The sequence below is a fragment of the Entelurus aequoreus genome, linkage group LG04 (assembly GCF_033978785.1).
Source record: "Entelurus aequoreus isolate RoL-2023_Sb linkage group LG04, RoL_Eaeq_v1.1, whole genome shotgun sequence".
Classification (NCBI taxonomy): domain Eukaryota; kingdom Metazoa; phylum Chordata; class Actinopteri; order Syngnathiformes; family Syngnathidae; genus Entelurus; species Entelurus aequoreus.
This window is the reverse complement of record NC_084734.1, coordinates 62,784,736-62,797,523: the sequence shown is the minus strand read 5'-3', so window position 1 is coordinate 62,797,523 and position 12,788 is coordinate 62,784,736. Positions and strand designations below refer to the sequence as shown.

The following is a 12,788-nucleotide window of genomic DNA, read 5'->3' as shown; positions in this document are numbered from 1 at the left end:
TTTGGGGATCTGAATTTCAGTAGCCTGTTATGTTATTTAGATGACTTGCTCGTATTTGCAGCGACTGAAGAGGAGGCCCTACAGAGACTGGAGGTCGTATTCCAGCGCCTGCGAGACCACAACCTGAAGTTAAGTCCCAAAAAATGTCACCTGTTGCGATCATCCGTCAAGTTTCTGGGTCACATCGTAGATGGAAGTGGAGTGGCCGTGGACCCTGCAAAGGTGGAAGTCATATCCAGTATGTCAAGGTCTGATCTCATGGAAGATGACGGATGTATACCTTCAGTGCGAAGGATCAAATCCTTTTTGGGCATGGTGTTTTTCTACCAGCATTTCATCCCCAACTGCTCTTCCATTGCCAAGCCACTCTTTGCTCTAACTGCTGGTCAAAAGAGAAGAGGAAAGAAAAAAGTAAGTGGGAAGGCAGGAACATTCAGGAAACTCAAACCTAATGACTGGACTCCAGAGTGTGACGTCGCCTTTGTCAGTCTTAAAGAGAGTTTGCTGGACTGTGTGGTCCTTGCACATCCTGACTTCTCACGTCCCATGATTCTGTCGACTGATGCTTCCTTGGACGGGCTTGGTGCAGTATTGTCACAAGTACCGGCTGGTGAAAGTAAAGCGCGGCCCATAGCATTTGCAAGTAAGACTCTAAGCAGTTCTCAGAAAAATTATCCAGCTCATCGGCTCGAGTTTTTGGCGCTGAAGTGGAGTGTGTGTGACAAATTCAGCCATTGGCTGAAGGGTAATTCCTTCACAGTATGGACCGACAACAATCCACTCACATACATAATGACTAAGCCCAAACTCGACGCCTGCGAACAGCGATGGGTTGCAAAGCTTGCTCCATACACATTCAGTCTGAAGCACATTGCAGGAACCAAGAACAAATTGGCTGACGCTCTCAGCAGGGACCCTTTTGCTAAGACCATTGGGAATAGACTAGTCTCAGAGTTCTACAGCAATCTGCTTGCCGAATCTGATGGATTTGGAGAACACGGAGTTCAGGATGTCTTCCGTTTAAAAGTCCAGTGTTACCAGACGAAGAGGACAAAACGAAGTGCGACTCAATCCCGTTGTCCCCCATCTCTGGATGGCGACATTGTGAAGGCAGTTCTTGATTCTCACGACCACTGGGGTGCAGCTACAGAGTCCAGAGCGACAGAACTGGTTCAGTCCATCCAGAACCTTGTTTCACCGGGACACGACCTGCTACCAGTCTTTTCCGTGGAAGAGCTCCGGAAAAGTCAAGAGCTTGACCCAGGCATCTCTAGAGTCATGCCATTTATCAATCGGCAGAGGAGGCCCTCAAGGCGAGAGAAGGACGGTCTGGACACGAGTGCTCTAGTCCTTATCAGACAGTGGGAGAGGCTTAAAGTTATTGATGGGGTGCTCTACAGAGTCGCCAAAGATTCCATGAGCAAACAGAAGAGGCATCAGTTTGTGTTGCCCAAGAGCCTGATAGAAAAGGCCTTGCGCGGTGTGCATGACTTGGCCGGACATCAAGGGCAGGCAAGAACAATTCACCTGGCAAGACAACGCTTCTTTTGGCCTAGAATGGAGCATCAAATTAAAGATTATGTCAAGTGTTGTCAGAGGTGCATCTTGGCCAAGACACCAGATCCTTCCGCCAGAGCTCCACTTGAGAGTATCAGGACCTCGGCTCTAATGGAACTAGTGTGCTTGGATTTCTGGAGTGCAGAGAATAGCAAGCAGCGTTCAGTGGACGTTCTTGTCCTGACGGACCACTTCACAAAGTTGGCCCATGCCTTTCCCTGTGCAAACCAACAGGCGAAGCAGGTTGCCAAAAAGTTATGGGATAACGTCTTCTGTGTATACGGGTTTCCAAGGCGCATCCACACAGATCAAGGTGCCAACTTTGAGAGTGAGCTTATTGCGGAGCTGCTTAAACTATCAGGAGTCTCCAAGTCGCACACTACAACCTACCACCCCATGGGGAACGGAGGGACTGAGAGATTTAACTGGACTCTTGGGAATATGCTGCGTTCGTTGTCGCTGAAAGAGAAGGCCAAGTGGCCCACAGCAAATCCAGACCCTGACATTTGCATATAATGCAACGGTGCATGAAACAACTGGATACGCGCCTTTTCATCTCATGTTTGGGCGGGTTCCGAGGCTCCCCGTTGATGTGATGTTCAAACGGGTCCTACATGACCCGGTGGTCGTTGACTATGACAGCTATGTAACATCTCTTATGTCTTACCTCCATGAAGCAGCTGGCATCGCTCAAAGGCATGCTATCAAAGAACAAGACAAGCAAGCCAGAGGTTACAATCGGAAGGTCAAGGGGACTTACCTGAATGTTACTTACCTCAATTTTTTTTTTTTTTTTTTTTTTTTTTTTTTTTTTTTAACTTTTTATTCGACCCCTTTTACCGTATTGCATTTGCATTGTCTTGTTTAGCACACTCATTGTTTATGTTCTTTGTTTGTTTGTTTTTTGTTTTGCTTAGTTGTTTTTTTTTTTGTTGTTGGTTTTTTTTTTTTTTTTTTTTTTTTTTTTTTTGTTGGTTTTTTGTTTGCTCCATGCTTTTTTAACCTGTAAAGCACTTTGGTGCAACCTAAACAGTTGTTGAAAATGTGCTATATAAATAAAGTTGACTTGACTTGACTTGACTTGAATGTGGGAGACCGAGTACTCCTCGCCAACAAAGGCGAGAAGGGAAAGAAGAAACTTGCAGACAAGTGGGAACCAACAGTCTATACTTATAAATAGTTGATTTATATAGGCTAGTAAGGTAAAGTTTTGTACCTGACAAGTTTCGGCTATCTTGCTTCTGCAGCCTTCCTCAGAGGTGTCACGTGATGTTAGTGTGACGTCATCTGTGACGTGTTGTATGGATTGTTCCATCCCACCTGAGGTGGTGGGATGGCGGTGTCCCCTGGTGTGCGTCGGGGGTAGGGCGGGGCGCCCCCTGTCGTCCGGATGTCCACCAAACGGACAATCCATATAACACGTCACAGATGACGTCACACTAACATCACGTGACACCTCTGAGGAAGGCTGCAGAAGCAAGATAGCCGAAACTTGTCAGGTACAAAACTTTACCTTACTAGCCTATATAAATCAACTATTTATAAATACACATTAGTAGGCTAAATGAACCTCTTTAACAAACAGTCTATACTGTCATGGACAGCAACCCGCAGACTCATGTCTACAAGTTGGAAGATGACAAAGGAAAAACGAAGGTGGTACATCGCAACCTTATCCTGGACATATAAATTAAATGATAAATGGGTTATACTTGTATAGCGCTTTTCTACCTTCAAGGTACTCAAAGCGCTTTGACAGTATTTCCACATTCACCCATTCACACACACATTCACACACTGATGGCGGGAGCTGCCATGCAAGGCACTAACCAGCAGCCATCAGGAGCAAGGGTGAAGTGTCTTGCCCAAGGACACAACGGACGTGACTAATATGGTAGAAGGTGGGGATCGAACACCAGTAACCAGCAACCCTCCGATTGCTGGCACGGCCACTCTACCAACTTCGCCACGCCGCCCCATCAGCTTCCTGCCCATAGAGTCTGCTGATGGAAACATGTCAGGAACTGAGGACAGTCTTGATGATTCAGAGGATAAGTGTCAAATGGAGGATCTCATCGACTCTTTGGAGGGGGAGAGTTTGGAGGATAGGACGAGTGCATGGGTATTGAGCGGGGCTGAAGAATCCGCCAGTCACCAACCCTGTGACGGAGTGTCTATGGATGCAGCCCAGTCTGATATGGAGCAAGACTCTTCTGATACAGAGATAGACCGGTCTGTGGCACCAGATACAGTATCAGTGATTGATGCAAGCAGTATCCAGTCATTTCAACCAGTCACAGTGCCAGCAGTTGACACAGCAGACAACCGGGGGTTGCCACAGGCCATGTCCCAACTGTTATCCCTGACACAATGTTACCAGTTGGGGGACGGGGTCGAGTAAGCCAGGCATCCACACAAGAAGGCGGTGTGTTTAGAACACGTGCTGGCAGGGTTGTTAAGGGGGTCAGACGCCTAGTAGAGACAATGGCTCAGACGCCGATTATCATGGGGGGTTCTTAAACTCATTTGGTTGGTAATCAAAGTGTCTTCTTGCCCTATTCTGTTCTAAAGGGTTGTCTTTTGGTTTTCATTTTTTTCCTGGGATATTGTGTCTATTGTATTGTTGTTTTTATTTTGTTTTGCACTTTGCCGCTGTAAGATGGTACTTGGTGTGTATCCTTGCAGGTGTGGCTTAAGAGTAAAGTGGGCCGGGTAGTTTGGTGTACACGGCACCAGGCGATTCTGGGAGGGACTAGGGCTTGCGCAACCCTTTGATTTCTCTAAACCTGTTTGTCAGGTAGCTCTCAAGCTGAATGTAAGATTAGATCTTAATGTAAACCCGTGCGTATGGCCCAGTGTTACTGGTCATGTCCAGTCAGCTGCTCAGGATTTTGGTGTAATTCAGGAGGGGTGAATGTAGCAGGTATATAATATATATGTTATGCATTCCACCAAAATTCCCTCACGTTTTATTTAATTGCTCTATTGTATTCATTGTCACTTTTATTTAGTAATTTTTTCAGCAAATAGTTTGTTTTGGGAGCATTTGTCATTTTATTTTGAAGTCCTACCTTCTTCCGGTAGTGACGTTGTCTTCCTCACTTGCTGTTGAGACATGCCGTGAGGAGGTGAGTGTTTTTCTCTGCTCTCGTGTTTTAAAGAGAATGTAACTGTGAAACGGGGTTATAAGTTACTCTTGTGCTGCTAATATTGCTGACATGTTCATGTACACTTGTTTTGCTCAGAGTTTGAGTGTGTTAGCAAACGTTTTGCTAGTGTACTGTTCGGTAGCACTTCTCACTCACACACAGTGGCTGCGGCACTTCATTGAAGTTTTCCCTCCATTTTAGACTGGTGTGCTGCAGACTCGTGTGCTAATGCTGCTGCATTATTTCCTGTGTATTTCATACAGGTATGTTTCTGTTGCTCCCAAAACTTTATTCTATTTTTCTGTACTGTTTTAATTTATTGTTTATTTTCCTATTGTATAAAATATTTGGTGTATTAATGTTCAGTGTATTTTTAATTGTGATGTATAGGTTTTGTGACATTTGTGAATGTTTCATATAGCATTTCTGGTCATTTAAACTCACTTGCTGTTGAGACATGCCGTGAGGAGACTGGTGTGCTGCAGACTCGTGTGCTAATGCTGCTGCATTATTTCCTGTGTATTTCATACAGCAATAAATACGCCACCTGTTTTGGCTAAAGGCAACCACCGAGTCCCCTTGTCTTCAAAGCAACACCAGCAATACACAACGCAGTCTCTATCTGGCTACACATGTGCTGCCAACACACCTGATTCTCATTCCATTTAATTCCACCTGGGTCCCTCCTTCAGTGCTGCATCATTTTACTTTGTAGACGGTTGCTTGTGTGCTGTAATTGTTCGCTGCTTTCTCTGATAATTGTATCCAAGTAGTATCTGAGTATGCAAAGGGGCCTATATCTTCTTGCAAAAAGCAGATGCAAGCAAATGATCCAACTATGCAATGGAATTGTCACACCCCACCTGAGGTGAAGGTAATGTAACCTTTGTAAACCAGACTTTCAAACCAAGGATGGCAAGGCACGCAGTTGTAAACAGTTAAACATTTATTTAAACCCCAAAGTGTCAAAGATGAACAACAGGAAACCAAGCACCACAATCTGCAATAGTAATACATGGACGTAATTAGTATAGTATATATATGGTAAATATATATTCTAAATCAATTTCAAAGACACATGTGTTAAAACAAATATAGGCCTAAATAATTCATCAGAATAAGCATATTCAAACTTAATCAAAAGGAAAATCATCCATTATAACAAAATACATGTATTCACAATCAAATATGTCAAAGTAAAGAATTAAATAATCAAAACAGATTTAGCAAAATCAATTAGCAAAGCAACCAAACTCATTTAACCTTTTTTTTTTGTATATATTGTTTTTCAAATCACCTGACATGTATACTGTGTATATGTACATAATTTATCCATTTTTTAACGTAATTTTTTATATACATGTTACAGGTTATATATCTTTTATTATTGAATGTATCAAATGTGATGAATATTTAATGATCACAATGGAAACAAGCCTTTTGGCTTTTTGTGCCATCTATTTGTCTTTTTAACCTCTAAAGGTTAACCTCTAAAGCAGGGGTGGGCAATTAATTTTTACCGGGGGCCGCATGAGCAACCTGAGCACTGCTGGGGGGCCACACTGACAATATTTCAATTAAATTTTGCTCAAATTATTTTTGATATACCGTAAGATAGATAATAATAATAATAATATTTTCATTTAACCTAACTTATCTTTATACAAAAGCAGATGGCTTTTGATGGTTTTATTTTTAACACTTTCTTACACAACACTTCCTGATGTATATTGCAATACAAAAATTTCAATTTCTGTCACTTTATCCTGCATCCTCTTTGTTGTAAAACCTTTATTTAACCAGATAAGAAAACATTGTGAACGTAGCACGCCTGTAAGGTGATTGGCGAAGAAGGAGGAAGCGTTGCTGTTGCGGAAATGAGGAGTGAGGATGGGTTTTCCTTTTGGAAAGAACGAGATAAGTTGAGCAGTGTTAGTATAGCATGCTCAATAAAAGTTTAAAAAGTGCATCAGACTTGGTGTGCACTTCTTCTGGACGCTACAATTGATGTCAGAAGTGGGATGAAATGCCTCCCAGTTCGCCTTGCCATCAAACCTGGGAGTCTTCATTGAGGGCGGAATTCCCCCCGTGGCAAGCAGCGTGGCTGCACCTGTAAACACTCTCTCTCTCTCTCTCTCTCTTTGCGGCGAGCTCCTCACGTGGCACGTACCTCCCGATGACGTAGCACACAAACAGTGCAGTATGCGCAAAGTTTTACTTCTGCCACCAATTGTAGCGTCCAGAAGAAGTGCACATAAAGTCTGACGCTCTTTTTAAACTTTTATTGAGCAAGCTATACTAACACAGCTCAACATATCTCGTTCCTTCCACACGCACGTCTCCTCACTCCTCATTTACGCAACTCAAGAAGACAACATCTACTTCAGCAGGTCGTTACACTATATTCTTTAAACACAGCAACGTGTGTACCACAAATAAGCACACGGCTTTACCTTTACTTGTCTTGTTGAAAACACGCCATTCGTCATCAACTTTTCTCTTTTTAGTCGCTGTGCGCCTTCCCTCACAGGACATACGCACAATAACACTTTTCAAAATAAAAGCAGCACAGTTGTATTGCACGCACGACAAAGATGTTTTTTTAAATTTATTTTGTAATTTGAGATTGCCGCTGCGCGCACGAGCATACGTCCACACGGAAGTAATACAAATAACGCTTTTCAAAACAAAAGCAGCACCGTTGTATTGCACACTCGAAATAGATGCTTTTTAAAATTTATTTTGTAATTTATAATTGGCCTCACGCGGGCCGGACAGGGACGTACAAAGGGCCGGATGCGGCCCGCGGGCCGCACAATGCCCAGGTCTGCTCTAAAGGTTAGTGGCCACAGCGTGGAAAGCATTACATGGATTCAATTCTTTAAGATGTCAATAAACTTCTCAATCATTAACAGAATCACATCAAAAAAATCACCTAAGTAGATGTTTGGTGATGCATGGAGACCTGAGCTCCTGCTCAGGACAGAAAACTTCCTCACTGCAAAAACTGAAATCTAAGATTAAATATCTCAAATAAGGGTGATATTTGCTTATTTTCTGTCTGATAAGATAATTCTTCTCACTAAGCAGATTTTATGTTAGTGTTTTGCTTGTTTTAAGGGTTTTGGTCCTAAATGATCTCAGTAAGATATTACAGCTTGTTGCTGAGATTTCATGACCTATATTGAGTAAAACATGCTTGAAACTAGAATATCAACTGTTGCAAAGCTGTGTCATCAACACTCACAAGTATAAAACTACTTTTTCAAAGTAATCATTTCTTATTTCAAGCATGAACAAAAAAATCATGACTTTGACACAATTGTCTCATAATTAACACAGATGACAGCCAAATGGACTTTGCTGTTTTATTTTTAATGAAACATTAGAAAATACGTACTCATATAGTAGTACAGTTGGCACAGTACAGTAAACTGACAGTTAATATTTTAACATTTGACATTTCAAACAATTTTGAACAGAAATAGTTCATGCACATTCAGATAAATTCCTCAAAATGACAATTAAAACATTTTTGGCCGGGGGCGGGGCTGTATATATCGCGCGATGATGTCATTTTATCGATGGAAAAATGCATTTTTAGACAATATGATTTGCCTGAGCGGCTAGGAGACCCAGAGAGTAACAAGCGGTTGCCTTGTTGCCTTTCCATTAAGAACAATAAACTAGTTTTTAATATAAGTTTGCTGGTTTCAAGAAATGTAATGCCGAGCGCATGTCATTATGTCAAGATAATGGCACTAGCATTTACTTCATTTAAGAATATTTTTGAACATATTGAGCAAAAAGGTCTCTTCTTTTTTTTCTACCAAGAAAAGTGCACTTGTTATTAGTGAGAATATACTTACTTTAAGGTATTTTTGGATTCATTAAGGTTAGCTAATTTGACTTGTTTTGGGAAGTCTTGACAAGCCAAATTTTCTTGTTCTGGCAGATAATTTTGCTTAGTTCAAGTAAAATACCCCTCATTTTTGTATTTTTTTCCCCTGTTTTTGAACACTGACTTTTTGCAGTGCTCTTGCACTCTTCTGTCATTCTTGATTAGCTTTCGAGGAACTCTGAAGAAATATTTTTCCTTTTCGTGATTTGAACGGTTCATAAAGCTGAAAATGACGCAAGCATAGGGGCATTTTTCTTAAAGGCGAAAAGGCGCCTGGTACCCATTGAAAACAGACGCTGCTTGACCACCACTCATATTCAAGGAACTGAACGTGACGTCATTAAAATCCAAGTATTAATAGTGTTGGCCACTCTAATGCAGTGTTAATTTTGACAGCAGTTTTTTTTATTTAGTTTTAGTCATAGTCTTTTGATTAAAATGTATTTTAGTTTTAGTCTAATTTTAGTCATCTAAATTAGTTTTAGTCAATGAAATTACATCACATTTTAGTCAGCTAAAATGACAGCAAATTTAGTGGACTAAAATCTTAAATATAAAAGATAAGGCCTCTTTAAAGTTGATTTGAAAGCACCTTTATTTAGACTACTTGCAAAACATTTGTCTAACACAAAAGTAGCATGATCTTTTGGTCAGGAATGCCATCCATTTTCTACCACTTATCCCATTCGGGGTCGCGGGGGTGCTGGAGCCTATCTCAGCCACAATCGGGCGGAAGGCGGGGTACACCCTGGACAAGTCGCCATCTCATCACAGGGCCAACAAAGATAGACAGACAACATTCACACTCACATTCACACACTAGGGCCAATTTAGTGTTGCCAGTCAACCTATCCCCAGGTGCATGTCTTTGGAGGTGAGAGGAAGCCGGAGTACCCGGAGGGAACCCACGCAGTCATGGGGAGAACATGCAAACTCCACACAGAAAGATCCCGAGCGCAGGATCGAACCCAGGACCGTCTTATTGTGAGGCAGACGCACTAACCCCTCTTCCACTGTGCTTCCCTGGTCAGGAATGATGTAGTTAAATCATTTTTTGCTCCACAAGTCAATGCATATAAATTACAGGGGTGCACATAACTTTTTTAGTGAGCTACTCAGGTGAGTACCAGCAGATGTTTGGTACTCACCTTTATGTAGTGTGGCCTTAATAAGTACCATCTTCCTCGCTGTTCGGCAGTCCCCAAAATTAAGCAGACTGCAATTGGCCATTAACACATCACTAACGGTGCGAGTGATGCTTTGCACGGTCCCTGTGCCCCCTTCACATGAAGGATATGCATTGCCGATATTTACTTCTAGCCGCTTCAGTAAAGGAATATCCCAATGATAGGAAGACATAAGGCATGCGTGTTTAGCTTAATGGAAGACGATGAGAAAAAAATACACAGCTTGTTGCTGATTTTAACTTCACTTGTCTCTCCATCTGTTAAGTAGGCGACTGCTTGCATTTTTTAATTGGCAATGGTTTGCGCCACATTTGTATCAAGGCCGGATAAGCAGACATATATGAGTGGGTAGTCAGAAATGTAACTGTGCATCATGTGTACACGCCTTTCCATCATGCTCCAGCACGTTTTTCTTTGCTAATACAGTAGTTACATTGCTTTCTTAATCTACTCTTTGAAATGTTCTTGTAATCAGACAATATTTTCGGTATATTAGATAGAATCTATACTTAAGTCTATCTAGGTAAAGATTCCATCTACTTAAGTCTATCTTGGTAAAGATTCCGTCTAATATACCGAAAATATTGTCTGATTACAAGAAAATTTGAAAGAGTATATGAATAAGAAGACATAATGAACCTTTTTGAGCAATTGCTTTCTTCATTTTTATGCTACGTCTCTGGCAAAGCAGGTATGTACAGTATGTGTCTTGTGAAACGGAGTTACGATGCGTGCCTTCATTATGATTTGTTTATGAACATAGGGGACCTGGAAGCAGCAAATACACACAGCTTTAACTTACAGCTGTGCAGATGTCACAATCTTTAACTGGCATGCTAATGGCATCATATAGCGTCAAAAATAAAATTTGTCCTCTTCACTTTCTCCAAGGTGTTCCCATAAAACATGTTAAATCCTCACTTTTTTTTTAACGCCGCTAGTGAGAAACTCAACTTCTTCATCTACAAAACCCAAGACCAGTGAAGTTGGCACATTGTGTAAATGGTAAATAAAAACAGAATACAATGATTTGCAAATCCTTTTCAACTTATATTCAATTGACTAAACTGCAAAGACAGGATATTTAATGTTCGAACCGAGAAACTTTTTTTTTTGTGGAAAATAATCATTAACTTAGAATTTAATGGCAGCAACACATTGCAAAAAAGTTGGCACAGGGGCATTTTTACCACTGTGTTACATGGCCTTTCCTTTTAACAACACTCAGTAAACGTTTGGGAACTGAGGAGACCAAATTTTGAAGCTTTTCAGGTGGAATTATTTCCCATTCTTGCTTGATGTACATTTTAAAGGCCTACTGAAATGATTTTTTTTAATTTAAACGGGGATAGCAGATCCATTCTATGTGTCATACTTGATCATTTCGCGATATTGCCATATTTTTGCTGAAAAGATTTAGTAGAGAACATCTACGATAAAGTTCGCAACTTTTGGTCACTGATAAAAAAAGCCTTGCCTGTACCGGAAGTAGCGTGACGTCAAAGGTTGAAAAACTCCTCACATTTCCCCATTGTTTTCAATGCAGCGAGAGCGATTCGGACCGAGGAAGCGACGATTACCCCATTAATTTGAGCCAGGATGAAAAATTTGTGGATGAGGAACGTGAGAGTAAAGGACTAGAGTGCAGTGCAAGACGCATCTTTTTTCGCTCTGACCGTAACTTAGGTACAAGCTGGCTCATTGGATTCCACACTCTCTCCTTTTTCTATTGTGGATCACGGATTTGTATTTTAAACCACCTCGGATACTATATCCTCTTGAAAATGAGAGTCGAGAACGCGAAATGGACATTCACAGTGACTTTTATCTCCACGACAATACATTGGCGAAACACTTTAGCTACGGAGCTAACGTGATAGCATCGGGCTTAACTGCATATAGAAACAAAAGAAATAAGCCCCTGACTGGAAGGATAGACAGAAAATCAACAACACTATTAAACCATGGACCTGTAAATACACGGTTAATGCTTTCCAGCCTGGCGAAGGTTAACAATGCTGTTGCTAACAACGCCATTGAAGCTAACTTAGCAACGGGACCTCACAGAGCTATGCTAAAAACATTAGCTATCCACCTACGCCAGCCAGCCCTCATCTGCTCATCAATACCCGTGCTCACCTGCGTTCCAGCGATCGACGTGCGACGAAAGACTTCACCCGATAACCGATGCGATTGGCGGCTAGCGTCGGATAGCGCGTCTGCTATCCACCTCAAAGTCCTCCTGTTTGTGTTACTGCAGCCAGCCGCTAATACACCGATCCCACCTACAACTTTCTTCTTTGCAGTCTTCATTGTTCATTAAACAAATTGCAAAAGATTCACCAACACAGATGTCCAGAATACTGTGGAATTTCGAGATGAAAACAGAGCTTTTTGTATTGGATTCAATGGCGTCCGAATACTTCTGTTTCAACGATTGACGTCACGCGCATACGTCATCATACATAGACGTTTTCAACCGGAAGTTTAGCGGGAAATTTAAAATTGCACTTTATAAGTTATCCCGGCCGTATTGGCATGTGTTACGATGTTAAGATTTCATCATTGATATATAAACTATCAGACTGCGTGTTCGGTAGTAGTGGGTTTCAGTAGGCCTTTAAGTTGTTGAACAGTCCGGGGTCTCCATTGTTGTATTTGACGCGTCATAATGCGCCACACATTTTCAATGGGAGACAGGTTTGGACTACAAGCAGGCCAGTCTAGTACCCACACTTTTACTATGAAGCCATGCTGTTGTAACACGTGGCTTGGCATTGTCTTGCTGAAATAAGCATGATAACGTTGCTTGGATGGCAACATACTGTTTGTTGCTCCAAAACCTGTATGTACCTTTCAGCATTAATGGTGCCTTCACAGATGTGTAAGTTACACATGCCTTCGGCACTAATACACCCCCATACCATCACAGTTGCTGGCTTTTGAACTTTATGTTAACTATAACAATCCGGATGATTCTTGTCCTCTTTGTTC

At 41.6% G+C, this 12,788-nt stretch overlaps 1 protein-coding gene across 4 annotated transcripts in view; it reads left to right on the top strand.

Moving 5' to 3' along the window:
- Positions 1-12,788, top strand: part of gpc3 (glypican 3) — a 331,966-nt gene that overhangs the window by 33,101 nt on the left and 286,077 nt on the right. Inside the window, exon 1 of one of the 4 annotated variants that reach the window (XM_062045443.1) lies at positions 4,906-4,969. The exons of 2 other annotated variants lie outside the window; for them this stretch is intronic. The gene's annotated coding sequence lies outside the window, so the exon portion shown is untranslated. Of the gene's footprint in view, positions 1-4,905; positions 4,970-5,479; positions 5,581-12,788 lie in introns of those variants that run through there. One more of the 4 variants, XM_062045444.1, reaches the window with a different exon arrangement.